The sequence below is a fragment of the Lolium perenne genome, chromosome 5, assembly GCF_019359855.2.
Source record: "Lolium perenne isolate Kyuss_39 chromosome 5, Kyuss_2.0, whole genome shotgun sequence".
Taxonomy (NCBI): Eukaryota; Viridiplantae; Streptophyta; class Magnoliopsida; order Poales; family Poaceae; genus Lolium; species Lolium perenne.
This window is the reverse complement of record NC_067248.2, coordinates 66,797,240-66,814,421: the sequence shown is the minus strand read 5'-3', so window position 1 is coordinate 66,814,421 and position 17,182 is coordinate 66,797,240. Positions and strand designations below refer to the sequence as shown.

At 38.9% G+C, this 17,182-nt stretch overlaps 1 pseudogene; it reads left to right on the top strand.

The window, feature by feature from the left end:
* The first annotated feature begins 13,675 nt into the window (after positions 1-13,675).
* On the top strand, positions 13,676-16,199 carry LOC139831263 (uncharacterized; annotated as a pseudogene).
* Positions 16,200-17,182: the final 983 nt, after the last annotated feature.

The following is a 17,182-nucleotide window of genomic DNA, read 5'->3' as shown; positions in this document are numbered from 1 at the left end:
ATAATTTTAGCAGGGGGATAATATCTACCAATAAAAGCATCCTTGCATTTAGTCCAGGAATCAATACTATTCTTAGGCAGAGATAGCAACCAATCTTTAGCTCTTCCTCTTAATGAGAAAGGAAACAATTTCAATTTAATAATATCACCATCTACATCCTTATACTTTTGCATTTCACATAGTTCAACAAAATTATTAAGATGGGCAGCAGCATCATCAGAACTAACACCAGAAAATTGCTCTCGCATAACAAGATTCAGTAAAGCAGGTTTAATTTCAAAGAATTCTGCTGTAGTAGCAGGTGGAGCAATAGGTGTGCATAAGAAATCATTATTATTTGTGGTTGTGAAGTCACACAACTTAGTATTTTCAGGGGTGGCCATTTTAGCTGTAGTAAATAAAGCAAACTAGATAAAGTAAATGCAAGTAACTAATTTTTTTGTGTTTTTGATATAGAGTGCAAGACAGTAAATAAAGTAAAGCTAGCAACTAATTTATTTGTGTTTTGATATAATGCAGCAAACAAAGTAGTAAATAAAATAAAGCAAGACAAAAACAAAGTAAAGAGATTGGGAAGTGGAGACTCCCCTTGCAGCGTGTCTTGATCTCCCCGGCAACGGCGCCAGAAATTTGCTTGATGCGTGTAGTTGACACGTCCGTTGGGAACCCCAAGAGGAAGGTGTGATGCGCACAGCGGCAAGTTTCCCTCGCAAGAAACCAAGGTTTAATCGAACCAGTAGGAGTCAAGAAGCACGTTGAAGGTTGATGGCGGCGGGATGTAGTGCGGCGCAACACCAGAGATTCCGGCGCCAACGTGGAACCTGCACAACACAACCAAAGTACTTTGCCCCAACGAATTAGTGAGGTTGTCAATCTCACCGGCTTGCTGTAACAAAGGATTAACCGTATTGTGTGGAAGATGATTGTTTGCAGAAAACAGTAAAACAAGTATTGCAGTAGATTGTATGCGATGTAAAGAATAGGACCGGGGTCCACAGTTCACTAGAGGTGTCTCTCCCATAAGATAAACAGCATGTTGGGTGAACAAATTACAGTTGGGCAATTGACAAATAGAGAGGGCATGACCATGCACATACATATTATGATGAGTACTGTGAGATTTAATTGGGCATTACGACAAAGTACATAGACCGCTATCCAGCATGCATCTATGCCTAAAAAGTCCACCTTCAGGTTATCATCCGAACCCCCTCCAGTATTAAGTTGCTAACAACAGACAATTGCATTAAGTATTGCGTGTAATATAATCAGTGACTACATCCTCGAACATAGCACCAATGTTTTATCCCTAGTGGCAACAGCACATCCATAATCTTAGAGGTTTCTCTCACTCCCCCAGATTCACGGAGACATGAACCCACTATCGAGCATAAATACTCCCTCTTGGAGTTACTAGCATCAACTTGGCCAGAGCATCTACTAATAACGGAGAGCATGCAAGATCATAAACAACACATAGACATAACTTTGATAATCAACATAACAAGTATTCTCTATTCATCGGATCCCAACAAACGCAACATATAGAATTACAGATAGATGATCTTGATCATGTTCGGCCGCTCACAAGACCCGACAATTAAGCACAATGAGGAGAAGACAACCATCTAGCTACTGCTATGGACCCATAGTCCAGGGGTAGACTACTCACTCATCACTCCGGAGGCGACCATGGCGGTGAAGAGTCCTCCGGGAGATGAATCCCCTCTCCGGCAGGGTGCCGGAGGAGATCTCCAGAATCCCCCGAGATGGGATTGGCGGCGGCGGCGTCTCAGTAAGGTTTTCCGTATCGTGGCTCTCGGTACTGGGGGTTTCGCGACGAAGGCTATTTGTAGGCGGAAGGGCAGGTAAAGAGGCGGCACGAGGGGCCCACACCATAGGTCGGCGCGGCCAGGGCCTGGGCCGCGCCGCCCTATAGTCTGGCCACCTCGTGGCCCCACTTCGTCTCCTCTTCGGTCTTCTGGAAGCTTCGTGGCAAAATAGGACCCTGGGCGTTGATTTCGTCCAATTCCGAGAATATTTCGTTACTAGGATTTCTGAAACCAAAAACAGCAGAAAACAGCAACTGGCTCTTCGGCATCTTGTTAATAGGTTAGTTCCAGAAAATGCACGAATATGACATAAAGTGTGCATAAAACATGTAGATATCATCAATAATGTGGCATGGAACACAAGAAATTATCGATACGTCGGAGACGTATCACCTGTGAACGTGGGGGCACTGGATCTATGTCCCTATCTTCTTAATCCCAATCAAAAATGCGTTTGAAATATTTCAGGATTGGTGGGAGATTTTGCCGCCCGACTGAGATGAAATTAAACCACGCGTTCGACAATTCAAACTTGAGACCAAGGCTATGATACCATTTAAGTTCGAACTGATTGAAAAAGGCTATGCAATTAATTTATATAACATCCACAGGAACAACTACCAAGTTGATCCCAACCGCAGATAAATGCATCCACCAACAAAAGTAGGAACGGTGCCTTATTCTAAGGAAACATTTCACAAGACCAATGTACTCACTATGTAGTGTTCATCTCCAATTATCTATGGCATTTTATAAGTCTTTGGGAGATTATAACGAACTTGATTGGCCTCGTGCAGTAGGGCATCACATGCTTCTAATCTCGATCTCAACATGTCAACTTTTGTTCTTAGCATAGCTGTTACAACTCGTTCTACTTGGAGTTGTTCCTCCAAAACTTGAGCAGAGAAAGACTTGGACTTGGGCTTCAAAACCCAGCATTTCGCAGGAAAGAGATATCTTTATCTTTCCCATGTTTTGCCATCTCAAATTTCATATTAGCATGACAAGTTTTGAGTTGTGTAAAAAGAAAAGTTATTACAGAGAAAAATGCAGATGGTAGATTTAATGTGTACGAACTACTTTTAATCATACTCAAGTTGGCATGCCTGACTATAATAAGGACCATCTATCTTGCTAGCAGGCATAATTATTGAGGTATTATTAATGGGCTACCATGTTCATAGTCTTCGAAGAAACAGCCTTTATTGCATTACGAGCAGAAAATAGTTCACACGTGCGCTCAGATTCAAATTTTCAGCATGCAGCCGATTTATGGTTTAATTGAAGTACACATCAGGATATTATTTCACACAAAATACAGCAGCCACATGGAACATATCTAATTTTAGTACAACAACAAAATTTGCAATTATTACAGACCAGGAAATTTTGAACGAAATTTTGAGCAGTAATTAATTACAGCATTGGCATCAGCAGTCCACTTGACTGAACAACAGAATCAAAGTTTATTTAGACACCTTCAATTCCCAGACACATCACAACTGGCTTACCATGACAAGTGCATAGGAGATTCTTTAGAACATTTTCTGTCAAAGTTTGCCTATTTTTCAATTCATGTATCTCTTGGCGTGTGTTGGCAATTATTTCATCAGCATCTTTGTTTTCCTGCCCAAATATATCAACTGCCTCTTGGAGTGCATCCCCCAAATCTCTTTGTGCCGGATTAAGTTGAGCAATAGATACCATGGGCCTATGCGAGCAATATGCACTCTCACTGCTGCTTTGTGAAACATCAATACTTGAGGCATTGGCCCTTGCTTCTGGCTTTGTAGCTTTATTTGAAGCCTGAAATTTAGATAAAACAAGTTACAACATCATATGATGCAATAAAAGACCTCCAATTTCAAGAGCATCATTGAGCTGATATAACATAGCAAGCAATCCAAAATAGAGCCTCGTACATCTATTTCTTCTGGAACGGTTGGTGTCTTGGACTCGGTGGACCAATGAGAGCACGTGCCAACATCACTTTGTTGCTCTGTGAATTGACCTCAACTCTTGATAAATGGTTTGTCCCTTCTGACATTACAGCTTTGTTTGCAGGCTGAAACTAAGACATAACATGTTAAAATGCAATACAATTCACGGCAAACAAACAAGATCATTGACATAATTTTGAAAGAACCATGGGCAGATATAACAAAGAAACCAGTTAAGCCACATGCCTCTTAGAACAAACCAAACTAGATCATGGCGATGATGTATACAATGAACCAAGCAACTAGACATCATGTGCCCAATAACGAAGCCAGGTCACTGCACAGAAGAAATCTAGCAAATAGCTAAATACAGTCAAAACATGTGCATGTTGGATTGGATACAATTAGGAAAATAATGTATGATTGATTTAAGCATGCTCAGATAGTGCCTTCGACAACATAGAAGGTCAATGCAACAATTAATTGTATGGCTTGTATGAAGTGCCATAACATTTAAATTAAGCATAACGAGGCATTGCTTAATCTGAGAACTGAGTGCTAGCTCAGTGGCAAGGCTTGCGAGTGCACAGCCAGCCCACCCGGGTTCGAGTACCAACGGGACCGAATTAAACAAGAATGAAGCGAGATGTCAGTACAAGTAGTGGCAATAGAAATGCAAAATCCATAACAGGGCCAATGACAACATTCACTTGCCAACAAAATCTAAGGCTTTAGCTTTCATATACCCTCAAAATTTAAAATAGTGTAATCCCCCGAAAGGGTATCATGGTATCATTTAATCTCAGCCATATCACCCCTAATACCAAACATGTATCATTTAATCTTAGCCGTTCTTTTGTTTTACTCAAGAAAACATTTTTGTTTTGGGAGTTTATAGAAGCACAAGCCATCGTCTACATTGGCACTGTGTTATGAAAAATATCATCTTCATCGTACATGGTTATGTGAAGATATTGATATATAATTATGTGCTAGGAAAACAAATAGCAATTACTATGTTACAAGAACCATCTTCAAGCTCGAAGATACGAAGTTCATTGGTCCACCAACCAAGGCTGATAAAATATTATATATTAATTTAGTACTAATATTTCGTATTTACTCATATTAAGGTCTAACTTTTTTCCCCATGACAACCCAGTTTTGATATAAAATCTAACGGTGGCCATGTGTGGGTCACATAAAAAGTATTGAGGTAGTAAATTTATACATAGATATTGGATAATGTATTTTAAATTTCAAAAAATATGGTAGAAATATATAAATTAGATAGTCTTGCCGTGCAATATGCATGCCGCAAAAGGTAAGATAGATCCTTAAAAATTCTCGACTCTAATCACAAAAATATACATAATCCTAATGGGGTGTCCATGAAAAAGTTTTGTCACTTTCGTATTAGGGTATACTTCTATTTCATACTGACTAAAAAACTTAATTGTAATGAACTCACATATTACTCCTTCCATTACTTCTTTTAGGGTGTATTAGTTTTTCAAAAGCCAAACTTTAGGCTTTGTGACTAATTTTAGCAAAAAATAATAATTATCAACATCAAATAAAATATGGAAATATATTTTAAAATTATATATGTCGTGACGTGCAAAGCACGTGCTACTTACTAGTAGATTACTAGAAAATGAATGAAGCAATTGAACATGGAGCGTATTATATAAACATATAGATCATTTGAATATGGATATACCACATCATGTCAATGTGACTCGGAAAAACAAAGCTAGACATTTAAACAAGTAATATAACTATTTTTTCACAATGTTTCAAGTAGAATAGGAAGCTAGGTTAGGAATAAAGCAATCATGTTTCAAGTAGAATAGGAAGCTAGGTTAGGAATAAAGCAATCATGTTTCAAGTGGAATAGGAAGCTAGGTTAGGAATAAAGCAATAAAAAACACGAAGTGCATCATTTCAGCTAGGATCATTTCTATCAAACTTCATGCACTAGCCATGGAACAACAGGCAAACTCAATGAAGCAACAGGCAAAAAATTAACATAATAGAATTTTAGGACTTGTTTAACATAGCCAAATCATGTAACTTATACCCAGGCATGCCGGATGCCAGATGGGTCAAAGGCAGTGTGCAATGTTCCATATGGTCATTGTTTATATTTTATTAGATTCCATTAGGCAACTTAGGTAGTGCAACATACAAAAAATGATGCAATTGAACTACGCACAGGAGGTAAATTAACATTCCAAAAAAAAAACAGGGAACTTACGTGAGCTTTTTTTTGAGTCACACGGACCTCATCAGGTACTTGGGCAGAAGAACCTGGTGCCACACTGTTTCTCCTCTGCATGAAGGAGAGGCCAATTGTAAACAGAAACAGGATCCAAGATATAGAAGTTTGCATTAAGCAATATACAAAAAACAGCAGGTACTTACATGATTATAGGCGAGCTTTACTCTACGTTTCTGAGTGTAAGATGTGCCTGCTGCACGTGTAATAACAACAAACAGTTACGAGTCAAGGATTTGCTATAATTAAATTGACACCAAACAGTAGTAGAAACATTATGACGTGCATAAACATGTAATACAGGATCGCAGAAAGATATCAAACATGATGTAACTAGAGCAGTAGCCTATGGCCAAATAGTGAGAAATTGTAATCGTGTCAATGGTGGACTTGTATAGCCTACCCCAACTTGTTTGAGAATAAAGCTTTGTTGTTGTTGGTGTTGTTGTTGTTGTTGTCAATCGTGGACATGTAGAGCATTCAACGGCTCATGATTGGTGGCTCATATTTTGTAGAGTTTCAGCGAATGGGTGGGTTAGGTCACTCAGACCACGACACTCTGTATTTATATCATCTGAGTTAGGGTTACAATACCACTGGACATGGGCCTCTATGGGCCTCACACTGGATACAATATTACTACAGCGCTACTACTAAACTCACTCATGGTCCAACACACCCCCTCAAGATGATCATGGGTAAACAACCATGGCCATCTTGCAACAACATGACACATATGACAACTACGAGTAATGAACTTTCAGCATAACTCCTAGGATACATGATAGCATTGCACTTTCCATCATCTTGTCATCTCGATTCATCTCTTCATCAGCAGCGAAGACATCCAGCTTCAACCATCTGGGATACGCACAACTCCTAACCATACACATCCTCAACAACCCCGGCTGCCTCACCACACAAGTTCCGCAGAACCATCCACACTCGCCTCAATGTCCTCAGCCTCTCTTCTCCACTCTGCCCGGCCACTGACCTCTTCCATCTCTCCCACAAACCCCCAGCCAACTCCTGCCTCAACCATCCACTCCTCAAGCACCCATGCCTATCCCCCGGTCAAGCCTCAACCAGTCTCACCTCAGGCACGCATGCCTTTCCCCTGGACATATCCACAACCATCACCATCACCACTAAACCGCAGCCTCATCAACTCCATCACGACTCAATCACAGCCTCATCAACTCCATCACAACATATCCTCACAGCCTCACATCTCCATTTTCTCCTCACTTCCACTCGGATGGCGCCTCGTCTGCGCGCCCTGGCCAACCTGGCAGACCGCACCTGGCCACATCGACCGGCTCGCGCTGGTCAACGTCCAGCACCAACCTCCGGCTCCGCCCTGCGCTCAAAGGCTCGGCCCACTCCGCACGCCTCCAACATCTCCCCCTCGCACGGATCCAGATCTCTCTGCCACGGATTCACTTCCTCTTCTCTCCTTTCTAAACCAAAACGATCTTGACCCTCTTCTTTGTCCCCGCGCGAGCAGCCGCCGATCTCACACAACTCACATCGCTGTGTGTGATAGCCGCAACCCACGCAGAGCACCTGATGCGGCCTCCCGCCGCCTGGATTTCTACATCTCAACGGTGGTTTTTGTGGTCAAAGGAAGAACTTGTATGGTACTGTTTGGGGCGGCTAGCACTAGCAGGAAGGAAACCTAGGCTCTGATACCATGTAGAGTTTCAGCAAATGGGTGGGTTAGGTCACGGAAAAAAAAACTTATGCGTCGTGTTTAAATTTAAGGATGAGGTGGTTACAAACGAAAGCACTTGTAAGTTAAAAATATACTAGCACGAATTCAGAAATACAGTCATCTGCAATACTCCTAACAGAACAAAACACGCAGGGATGTCTGGTTACCTATTTCTGGGCGGCGTTTAGACGTGTTCCGCGTTCTTACGGGTGACGTGGAGGTCGGCGAGGGGACTGCTGTTGCGGTGGGTGCCGGGGAAGCAGATCTTGGGGGGTCGGAGAAGGACATGCTGGGCGGTCGATGAAGTGTTCAGCGCGCCGGCCGAAGTAGAAGGTCGGTGAAGCAGATGATGTGCAGTGCACGGGGACGTCGGTGTCGGCGAAGCTGGTCAGGTGCGGTGGTCGATAGAGTCGGCGGACGAGATACGGTGCGGTGGACGCCGGAGTAGGTGCGGATCAAGCGGATAGGGCAGCCTCGAGGTTTGAAGCCGTGGCAGCTTGAACGGCAAAGTGCGGCGGTGATTTTCCGGTGCGGCGGCCGTGAAGGTGGGAGGTAGGTAAGAGGGGCAGTTTCTCTGAGGGCTTGCGGGCGAAACTAGGGCGAAGCTGGGCGATAGAGAAGAAAGAGGGAATTTCGCAGTCCTTCTTTTGAGGGAAAAAAATATTCGCAGATCTGAAACTTTGCGGCGCGAGATATTTGGGCGTTGGCGGGGAATTTTACCGCTCGATGAGATTAAATTTTGCCTGTAGTAGGTAATAATAATAATAAATAGTATGCCCTACTAGTAGTACTGTAAGTCTGTTCAGGAATCCAAGGGGGTCGAGGTAGAGGAATCCATTATGTGAATCCACATTTCAAAGTGTCCAAAAATTCTAAACTGAAATTTTACATGTATATCTAGACATTTTATGTTGGTACATAAGTTGTTTTAAAAAAAATATGTGGCTCCTGTAAAAAAGACAAATTTTGATGTTGTAACACGACTACGTACATTTTTTGCCTTTTTTGTACACACCACACAAAATGTTGTTTTTCCACGAAAACTTATGAACGAACATAGGATGTCACAATGTATACCAAAAAATTTATGTCAGATTTTTTTAACATTTATATAATTGTTTTTTTATTATTTTCAATAATTGGTGCATATGCACGTGTGTGCCAAAACGCCACCTCCAGGGGCTAGGAGTTTTTAAACTTCTTATGGCACATCAAATAAAATGTTGTTCAATCAATAATAATAATGTGCTTATGATTGTTACTCCCTTCCACCATTAATAAAGTCCACATCGGTCTCGTGTCAAACTTTGACTCGAGATTTAGGTACCCAGATGATAGTGCTAGTATCATAGCTAGTATCATACACATTGGTCCCACAAAACTGCTGATGTGGCAGCTAATTAAGTAGGAGAGAGGAGATTAGTGTAACATAGGTAGATATTGTATCATAGCGCAAACAACGAGATACATGCTTAGGGTTAGGGGTAGATACATGATTTTTCTGGTTTGAATATGTCTAGACCTTATTTATCAACTTAATTGAATGCTTACTATATAACATAAGAAGACCTTGTTTTTTTATTTTATTTTTTAATTTTTATACGGATTTGAATCTTGGTCAAATCCTAGGTTTCACCAAGATTTGAATAAGTTTAAAACATGAATATGAAAAAGTAAGCATGCATGTATGCTTCTTAATTAATCACTTCAAAATGAAGTTCTTGGGAGGGTTTTTGAAATTTCCATGTTTGAAACCAAAAACCACATATCATCATGCTTGACTTCATGAGACAGAGTTTAGGTTAGGGGGTAGATACATGATTTCTCTGGTTTGAATATGTCTAGACCTTGTTTATCAACTTAATTGAATGCTTACAATATAACATAAGAAGACTATGCGCCTTGGTTTTTCATTTTTTGTTTTTTTTTTTAAATTATGCCCATTTGAATCTTGGTCAAATCCTAGGTTTGACCATGATTTAAACAAGTTTAAAACATGAATATGAAAAAGTAAGCATGTATCCTTCGTAGTCACTCCAAAATGAAGCTCGATCTTGAGAGGGTTTTTGAAATTTCCATGTTTGAAACCAAAAAACCACATACTTATCTTCATGCTTGACTTCATAAGACAGAGTTAGGGGTTAGGGGTAGCTTGATACATGATTTTTCTGGTTTGAATATGTCTAGACCTTATTTATCAACTTAATTGAATGCTTACTATATGACATAAGAAGACCTTGGTTTTCTTTTTTTATACCCATTTGAATCTTTGTCAAATCATAGGTTTGACCAAGATTTGAACAAGTTTAAAACATGAATATGAAAAAGTAAGCACGTATGTATGCTTCTTAGTCACTCCAAAATGAAGCTCTTGGGAGGGTTTTTGAAATTTCCATGCTTGAAACCAAAAACCACTTCTCTTCATGCATGCTTGACTTCATAAGACAGAGTTTAGGGTTAGGGGGTAGATACATGATTTTCCTGGTTTGAATATGTGTAGACCTTGTTTATCAAAATAATTGAATGCTTACTATATAACATAAGAAGACCTTGTTTTTTTTTGAATTTTTATACCCATTTGAATCTTGGTCAAATCCTTGGTTCCACCAAGATTTGAATAAGTTAAAAACATGAATATGAAAAAGTAAGCATGTATGCTTCTTAGTCACTTCAAAATGAAGCTCTTGGGAGGGTTTTTGAATTTCCATGTTCGAAACCAAAAACCACATATCTTCATGCTTGACTTCATGAAACAGAGTTTAGGGTTAGGGGTAGATACATGCATGATTTTTCTTGTTTGAATATGTCTAGACCTTGTTTATCAACTTAATTGAATGCCTACTATATAACATAAGAAGACCTTTTTTGTTTTTTTTGAATTTTTATACCCATTTGAATCTTGGTCAAATCCTAGGTTTCACCAAGATTTGAATAAGTTTAAAACATGACTATGAAAAAGTAACCATGAATGTATGCTTCTTAATTAATCACTTCGAAATGAAGCTCTTGGGAGGGTTTTTGAAATTTCCATGTTTGAAACCAAAAACCACATATCTTCATGCATGCGCTTGACTTCATGAGACAGAGTTTAGGGTTAGGGGGTAGATACATGATTTCTCTCGTTTGAATATGTCTAGACCTTGTTTATCAACTTAATTGAATGCTTACTATATGACATAAGAAGACTATGTGCCTTGATTTTTTTTTTAATTTTGCCCATTTGAATCTTGGCCAAATCCTAGGTTTGACCATGATTTAAACAAGTTTAAAACATGAATATGAAAAACTAAGCATGTATCCTTCGTAGTCACTCCAAAATGAAGCTCTTGAGAGGGTTTTTGAAATTTCCATGTTTGAAACCAAAAAATCGCGTACTTCTCTTCATGCTTGACTTCATAAGACAGAGTTTGGGGTTAGGGGTAGCTTGATACATGAATTTTCTGGTTTGAATATGTCTAGACCTTGTTTATCAACTTAATTGAATGCTTACTAGATGACATAAGATGTGACTATGTGCATTGGTTTTTCATTTTATTGTTTTTTTTGAATTTTTATGCCCATTTGAATCTTGGTCAAATCCTAGGTTTGACCATGATTTAAACAAGTTTAAAACATGAATATGAAAAATTAAGCATGTATCCTTCGTAGTCACTCCAAAATGAAGCTCGATCTTGAGAGGGTTTTTGAAATTTCCATGTTTGAAACCAAAAAACCACGTACTTCTCTTCATGCTTGACTTCATAAGACAGAGTTTGGGGTTAGGGGTAGCTTGATACATGATTTTACTCGTTTGAATATGTCTAGACCTTGTTTATCAACTTAATTGAATGCTTACTATATATATGACATAAGAAGACTATGTGCATTGGTTTTTCATTTTATTGTTTTTTTAATTTTATGCCCATTTGAATCTTGGTCAAATCCTAGGTTTGACCATGATTTAAACAAGTTGAAAACATGAATATGAAAAATTAAGCATATATCCTTCTTAGTCACTCCAAAATGAAGCTCTTGGGAGGGTTTTTGAAATTTCCATGTTTGAAACCAAAAACCACTTCTCTTCATGCTTGTCTTCATAAGACAGAGTTTGGGGTTAGGGGTAGCTTGTTGATACATGATTTTTCTGGTTTGAATATGTCTAGACCTTGTTTATCAACTTAATTGAATGCTTACTATATGACATAAGATGACTATGTGCATTGGTTTCATTTTATTGTTTTTTTTTGTATTTTTATGCCCATTTGAATCTTGGTCAAATCCTAGGTTTGACCATGATTTAAACAAGTTTAAAACATGAATATGAAAAATTAAGCATGTATCCTTCGTAGTCACTCCAAAATGAAGCTCGATCTTGAGAGGGTTTTTGAAATTTCCATGTTTGAAACCAAAAAACCACGTACTTCTCTTCATGCTAGACTTCATAAGACAGAGTTTGGGGTTAGGGGTAGCTTGATACATAAATTTTCTAGTTTGAATATGTCTAGACCTTGTTTATCAAATTAATTGAATGCTTACTATATAACATAAGAAGACCTTGTTTTTTTTGAATTTTTATACCCATTTGAATCTTGGTCAAATCCTTGGTTCCACCAAGATTTGAATAAGTTAAAAACATGAATATGAAAAATTAAGCATGTATGCTTCTTAGTCACTTCAAAATGAAGCTCTTGGGAGGGTTTTTGAATTTCCATGTTCGAAACTAAAAACCACATATCTTCATGCTTGACTTCATGAAACAGAGTTTAGGGTTAGGGGTAGATACATGCATGATTTTTCTTGTTTGAATATGTCTAGACCTTGTTTATCAACTTAATTGAATGCCTACTATATAACATAAGAAGACCTTTTTTATTTTATTTTTTATTTTTATACCCATTTGAATCTTGGTCAAATCCTAGGTTTCACCAACATTTGAATAAGTTTAAAACATGAATATGAAAAAGTAAGCATGCATGTATGCTTCTTAATTAATCGCTTCGAAATGAAGCTCTTGGGAGGGTTTTTGAAATTTCCATGTTTGAAACCAAAAACCGCATATCTTCATGCTTGACTTCATGAGACAGAGTTTAGGGTTAGGGGGTAGATACATGATTTCTCTGGTTTGAATATGTCTAGGCCTTGTTTATCAACTTAATTGAATGCTTACTATATGACATAAGAAGACTATGTGCCTTGATTTTTCATTTTTTTTAAATTATGCCCATTTGAATCTTGGTCAAGTCCTAGGTTTGACCATGATTTAAACAAGTTTAAAACATGAATATGAAAATTAAGCATGTATCCTTCGTAGTCACTCCAAAATGAAGCTCTTGAGAGGGTTTTTGAAATTTCCATGTTTGAAACCAAAAAACCATGGGCGGGTCCAACAGGGTGGAAGGGTGGGGCTAGGACCACCCTAAGAATTTGGCCCAATAGCCCTATTATATAAGATATATTTGAGAAAAAATTAAATCTCTAGACACAGCCCAGGAAACAAAAGACGTCCGCATCGGTTTCTACTCTTAATAATCGGAGCGGCCGTTCTGGCGATCCCCAACCCTGCCCTAGCCCGGCGATACTGTAGTTCCAAACTTCTGATCGGAGTTGATTCGATCAAGCAAAGGAGCACAATCGGAAGCGGCGAGCGAGCAGGCAGCGCTGCAAATTAGCAGAGCAAGGATCACCACAGTCGCGCGCATACGCACGGCCGGCCGCGTACACAGGTACGTATTTGATTGCCGATTCTGTAATTAGATCTAGCTCTTTGCCTCTTTACATCTCTGAACTCTCAAAACACAAGTATTTGATTAGCTTATTCTTATTGCATCGCAAATCTGGAACACTGATTCATGATCAAAGTAATGGATTCATTGTAGTTGTACAATCTGGCTGATTGATTTATAATTTTGCATTGTAGAATTATTTGAACATGAAGAGGACAGGGGATATTGCTGCTCTTTTCAAGAAGCATGAAGCAAAGAAGCTGGCATCTTCTACCCTTGGTACTTCGGATTAGCAAACTTCAGCTCGACATGATGATGCCTCCACATCGCCACCGCATCCACCGCCCCCGCCCCCGCCCCCGCCACCGCCACCGCCGCCACCGCCACCACAGCCGGCGTATGACATCAATCGTCTTCCACATGATCCAGGGGAAAGGTTGGCCATTGCAAGCTATAATGTCAATGATCAAGATGCAGTCCGGAGAGGATATATTCTCAAGGGTCCATGCCGACCATATGCACATCAGTTTGAAACGAGGAAAATTGGAGGTAAAGATTGGCATTTCAGTATTCTTTGGTTTGAGAGGTATAGTTGGCTTGAGTATAGTATCGAGAAGGATGCGGCATTTTGCTTCGTATGCTACTTGTTTAGAGAGAAGAAAAGTAAGGGGAAGGGTACTGGGATATTTGTTGATGGTGGTTGGAGAAACTGGAATAGGGATGATGCACTTGATAAACATGTAGGTGGTGTAACAAGTGTGCATAATAAAGCTCAAGAGAGATACAACTTATTTTTAAATCCCAATGCGGCAGTTGATGATATCATTGTGAAGGTAAACCATGAGGAACTACGTCTTTACAAGCTCAGATTGCTTTATTCTCTTAGGTGCTTGAGATTTCTCCTCGGTCAAGGATTGGCATTCCGTGGGCATGATGAAAAGGAGGATTCTCGCAATAAAGGGAATTTCCTTGAACTTCTTGAATGGCTTGCAGCAAACAATGAAGAAGTGAATAAATTGGTTTTGAAAAATGCTCCTGGTAATTGTAGCTTGACTTGTCCTGACATACAAAAAGAAATTATTCAATGTTGTGCCATACACACTAGGAGGCAATTTATTGAAGAACTTGGAGATGACAATTATGCAATTCTTGCTGATGAGTGTAGGATGTATCACATAAGGAACAACTAGCAATTTGCCTGCGTTATGTTGATAAAGTCGGAAGGCCAAATGAGCGTTTTCTTGGGGTTGTTCATGTTGATGATACTACATCTTTGTCACTTAAGGATGCAATTCATAATCTACTTGGTCATCAAAATTTGACTCTCACTCAAATTCGTGGGCAAGGTTATGATGGGGCTAGTAACATGAAAGGGGAGATCAAAGGGTTGAAAACATTGATCATGAAAGAGTCTCCTTCTGCTTATTATATTCATTGCTTTGCACATCAGCTCCAATTGGTTCTAGTTGCTGTAGCTAAGGACAATACAGATTGCTCATGGTTGTTTGCTCAGGTATCTCTCTTGATGAGTATTGTTGGAGTATCTTGTAAGCGTCATGATTTGCTTCGGAATGTTAGAGCATTGAATCTCTTGAAATCCCTTGAAGCGGGCGAACTAGAAACTGGAAGTGGATTAAACCAAGAGATGGGGTTAGCTCGGCCAGGTGAGACTCGTTGGGGCTCTCATTACAAAACTATTCTGCGCATTATTGCTATGTATGCCACAATTCGGGATGTGCTCATAATTCTTGGAGAAGATCAAGGGCAGAAGAGCGATTGGCCAAAAATACATGCTGTGCTTGGAGTCTTTGAGTCATTTGACTTTATTTTTAGTGCTCATTTAATGCTTGTCATTCTTGGATACACAAATGATTTATCTGATTGTTTACAAAGAAGACAACAAGATATTGTTAATGCTATCTCACTTGTTGGTATGGCAAAGACAAGATTGCAAGAGATGAGGTCTGATGGTTGGAATTCATTCTATGATCAAGTGACTTCATTTTGCAATGAACATGGCATCCCAATTCCTTCTCCAGATGGTAAGTACGTGCCTTATGGGAGATCAGCAAGGTTTTCTTCACAACAAACAAATGATGATCATTTTAGAAGAGAAGTATACATTGGTGTTGTTGATAAAATTAGTCAAGAGCTCGACAATTGATTTGATGAGATCAATATGGAGTTGCTTCACTGTATGGTGGCTTTGAATCCTAGCAACTCATTTGCTTCTTTTGACGCACGTAAGGTACGCAAACTTGCTGAGTTTTACCCCAGGGATATTTCAAAGGTTGATTTGATAAGGCTTGAGACACAACTTGTTAACTACATTGATGACATGAGAAAAGATGAGAACTTCAAAGGTTTAAACAATCTTGTCGATCTCTCTGTTAAGCTTGTTGAAACAAATAGGCATATTGTTCATGATGTGGTATACTCCCTTCTCAAATTAGTATTGCTTCTACCTGTGGCGACCGCAAGCGTTGAAAGGGCATTTTCTGCGATGAATTTAGTGAAGCATAAGTTAAGGAATCGGATGGGTGATAGTCTTTTGGATGATTGTCTAGTCACATTCATTGAGCGAGATATTTTTTCCAAGGTAAAAGATGATGATATAATTGAGACTTTCATGGCTATGAAAAAGCGTTATCCCGAGAAGAGGAAGAAGAAGTTTTTTTAATTTATTGCACTCATGTAATATTTCTATACAAATATTTCAGATATTTATATGTAGCCATTTAATTCTATGCTGCTTGTGAGACCTTATAAATATATTTCTATTGTTCTCATAGCAAATTTTATACCCATATTATTGTACGTTATTTTTGTGGCATCGATTTTTTTTGTCTAGTTGCCCCACCCTAGCGTAAAATCCTAGATTCGCCACTGCAAAAAACCACGTACTTCTCTTCATGCTTGACTTCATAAGACAGAGTTTGGGGATAGGGGTAGCTTGATACATGAATTTTCTGGTTTGAATATGTCTAGACCTTGTTTATCAACTTAATTGAATGCTTACTAGATGACATAAGATGACTATGTGCATTGGTTTTTCATTTTATTGTTTTTTTTTGAATTTTTATGCCCATTTGAATCTTGGTCAAATCCTAGGTTTGACCATGATTTAAACAAGTTTAAAACATTAATATGAAAAATTAAGCATGTATCCTTCGTAGTCACTCCAAAATGAAGCTCGATCTTGAGAGGGTTTTTGAAATTTCCATGTTTGAAACCAAAAAACCACGTACTTCTCTTCATGCTAGACTTCATAAGACAAAGTTTGGGGTTAGGGGTAGCTTGATACATAAATTTTCTGGTTTGAATATGTCTAGACATTGTTTATCAACTTAATTGAATGCTTACTACATGACATGAGCAGACATTGGTTTTAATTTTTTTATACCCATTTGAATCTTCGTCAAATCCTAGGTTTGTTGACCAAAATTTGAACAAGTTTAAAACATGAATATGAAAAAGTAAGTGATACGTCTCCGACGTATCGATAATTTCTTATGTTCCATGCCACATTATTTATGATATCTACATATTTTATACACATTATATGTCATATTTATGCGTTTTCCGGAACTAACCTATTGACGAGATGCCGAAGTGCCAGTTCCTGTTTTCTGCTGTTTTTGGTTTCAGAAATCCTAGTAAGGAAATATTCTCGGAATTGGACGAAATCAACGCCCATGGGCCTATTTTTACAC